Genomic DNA, 2565 nt, shown 5'->3' with positions numbered 1-2565 from the left:
GCTGGCAAAGGGTCCCTGTGTGAATTTCAGGGGACGGAGAGGGAGTGAGGATGTGGGAGAAGTTAGCTGGCCTCCCTCTCCTGCCTGCTGCACACAAGCTCCTGCCATGACACGGTGATTTGTACCATTGACACCCTTCTTTGCACTCCTCATAGTCACGCCGCGGTCTCAGCATGGCGACACCTGCATCCTACTTCCTGGCAGGCTCTGTGAGATCTGGCCCAGCTCCTGGCCCCCCAGAGAGCCATGCAGATCGATGCTGAGCTCACCGGCAAAGTAATGCCTCCATGCACACAGGTTCCGAGGAGGCCTGGCATCGCCAGCCCTGGGCCTCCCTGTCTTTCAGACCTGACTCAGAGCGAGCAGGATCCTTCACCCCCAATCCCTTCTCCTCGCTCCTTCATTCATTTAACCGATATTGATGATCAGGTGCCCCTCACACGTACAGGGCTAGCTGGCTAGAGGATTTGAGCACCGCTCTGAGGTTCATTGTTCAGAGGGTTTGGTGGAAGGTGGTAGAAAATCTGAGAGAAGGTGCAGGGCTGGAGGGGGTGGGTGAACTCCATTTCAGATGTAGTGAATTCCGGCGCCTACAGGACCCACAGGAGGACCTGTCCAGAGGCAGATAGACACCCGGTACGGTGCTCAGGACAGAGGAGGTGACTTTGTTAATCCTTCCAAGGAGAGGTCCAGGCCAGAAAGCCCAGAGTGACCTTTTGTGGTTCCTCTGCTCTGGTCATCGGTCACTGAGTGCTCATGCTCCCAAGCCCTTACTTGGTTGTTTCCTCCACCTGAATATTTTCTCTTTAGAAACATGGCCCTTCCCCCCAATAGCCAGGTCAAATGTTCTTCCTCGAACCTTTCTGGAACCTTCATGATGGAAACTGGTTGGTCATTCCTCCTCCCACCCTGACTTTGTATATGCTGTCCTGCCTGTGTGTTAGAGGGGCGTGCCTGTGCCTGCCCCCCACCCCCTGACAGTGCTGTGAACTCCTGAGGGCGAGGACAGACCCCTCTTCTCTGTGTCCCTCCTGGAACCCACCAGCTCCGGCATGAATGAATGAAGAATGAATGTTGATGACAGTTCAGTGGAACTTCATGGGCTCCTGGGTAGACCCCAGCCTTATCTGCTGATGGCCTTGGTGTGGCCATGCTCTGCATGTGTCCGGCTGAGCACATCCCAGGCCTGGGACTGGGCCATGCCCTACAGACACAGCATACAAGCAGGCTGCCCCGTGGGCCTGACCTAGCCCGGTCCTGCCTCCAGGGCATATCCCTCCAGCTCAGCCTCTTGATTGTGGCCCCAGGTTCTCCGTGTTCCTGCCAACGCTGTAACAGACATAAGAGGGTCTGGAGGCCCCTGACTTCACAAGCCACCCTTTGTAAAATTTGCATTCAGAGACAGACACATGGGTGGTGATATTTTTTAATTCTTTTATAATTATGGAAGGGCAGAGCTGAGTGGCTAATTTCGGTCCAAAGATGCTTCAGCACTCCTGAGAATTAGTCAATTTTGTATTTCTTCACTATTTTTTTGAAATCACTTATTGCAATTATTGATGAAAGCAACTTTTAATGTTGTGACACTATGTTTCCAAACAATAGGAGACGCTGGAACTGTCACCCCAAAACCCAGCTGGTGATTCAGACCCCACTTGTGTGTCCGGCAAATGGGGTACCTGAACAGACCCTACTCTGTGCCTTGGCAGGCTCCACACATGGGACAGAGCGGCCCCACAGCCTCCCTGAGGGACTCAGGAGGCACACTCCGCGACACCCTCCAGACATGGATGTTTAATTTGCTTCCAGTTGGTTAATGACACACACGGTTGTTCTGGAGACCCTTCAGTGTGGGCCGTTGTGCATCCAGGGGGTGTATTCACAAGACACATTCTTAGCAGCAGACTCCTCGAGTTTAAAAACACCTTGTCGAAATAAGGTCAAGACAGCCTTCTCACTGGCAAAGGAGGGGACAGGGAAACAGCCACTGGGCACTGGGCGCTGGTCACTTCCTCTGAGAACTCCAGCTCTGTGTTCTGAGAGCCGTATGGTGGTCTCAGTGGGGGTGGGAGAGACCTGGGCAGAGTCTGTCACCTCTGCCAGCTGCCCCAGGATGCTGACCTCAGGCCGAGACAGCTGGGTCCTCTGTAGAGCGCTGGGCGGGCCGCTGGCCAAGGTGGAGTCTGCTCCCTCTGCCCTGACCGACTCCCAGGCGCTCCAGACCCATCTCGAAAGGAAGGGTGAGCCTCCCAGTTCAGATGATCACAGGGTCCCTGCTCTGTGTCCAGCCGTCTAGGAGGCGCTGAGACCAGAGGAAGGACAAGACTGAGGGGCCACAAGTCCCTAGGGACTTGCAGACTGGTGGACCATCCCAGTCCCCAGGCAGGTGCAGCACAGACTCCTGAGGTGGCCCCGGGGGCTGGGTTTCCTCTCCTGTGGTGCTAAGGCGGCTCAGGCTCTGATCCCTCTCCCCTCCCACCTCTGCTCCCCCTCCCCCTCCCCCCTTTCTTGGCCTCAAGGAACTAGTGGAGGAGGGGTGTGAGGGCGCAAGGCAGGGGATGCCTA

The sequence above is a fragment of the Ailuropoda melanoleuca genome, chromosome 4, assembly GCF_002007445.2.
Source record: "Ailuropoda melanoleuca isolate Jingjing chromosome 4, ASM200744v2, whole genome shotgun sequence".
NCBI classification, from domain to species: domain Eukaryota; kingdom Metazoa; phylum Chordata; class Mammalia; order Carnivora; family Ursidae; genus Ailuropoda; species Ailuropoda melanoleuca.
The sequence above is the reverse complement of the archived record's forward strand: the minus strand, read 5'-3'. Positions refer to the sequence as shown.